A 781-nucleotide genomic window follows, 5' to 3' on the forward strand; every position below is an offset into this window, starting at 1 on the left:
AAGGCGGGAGCGAGAGGGTTTGCTGAAGCGGAGGGAGAGTCGTCGAAGCCGAGTAAACCGGAGCAAAGACACTTGAGTGGAAGAAGGTAAATTCTGATGTGTGTTTATTTTTAGGTCTTTACACTATTTACTTAGTCTGCATCCAATCATATGGTGCATCCAACAACACGCGACGGTTGCTAATTAAACAGTGACCGTGGTTACGGTTACGAACCGAACCGCGACAAAGGTTGATAAACAAATCGTACTTACGCGTGACCAGATTGGACCGATAGACGGTAACTATACCAGTACCATAGCTGGCTACCTTAAACCTTCAATAGTCGTTAATCTGGAGGACATGAACAAATGCGTCACTCAGTTAACATTGCGTTTGGACTGTTGTTACCACACATCAACACCATCTATCACTGCACTTCTGATAGCTGCAAGGCCATCTGTCAATGTACTTTTGATAGCTACATGGCCATTATAATAGACGCAAGATCTGTTGCTAATGAGCATCATTTCATTTGAAGCAGATTGCTTTGTTGGCAATGCGTACAGCTTACTATGAACCGATAGAGAATGTCGCCCGTCGTGAATCTAGAGAGCATGTACAAATGCGTCAATCAGGCAACTTTGCGTTTGGCCTGTTGTTGCTACACATGAACATTACATATCACTGCCATTTGAAAGCTGCGAGGATGCATGACGAAGCGCATCTTCAACAACAGCAACAAAAGTCCAAACGCAATGTTGACTGATTGACGCATTTGTTCATGTCCTCCAGATTCACGAC

Source organism: Plasmopara halstedii (assembly GCF_900000015.1).
Source record: "Plasmopara halstedii genome assembly, contig: Scaffold_623, whole genome shotgun sequence".
Classification (NCBI taxonomy): Eukaryota; Oomycota; class Peronosporomycetes; order Peronosporales; family Peronosporaceae; genus Plasmopara; species Plasmopara halstedii.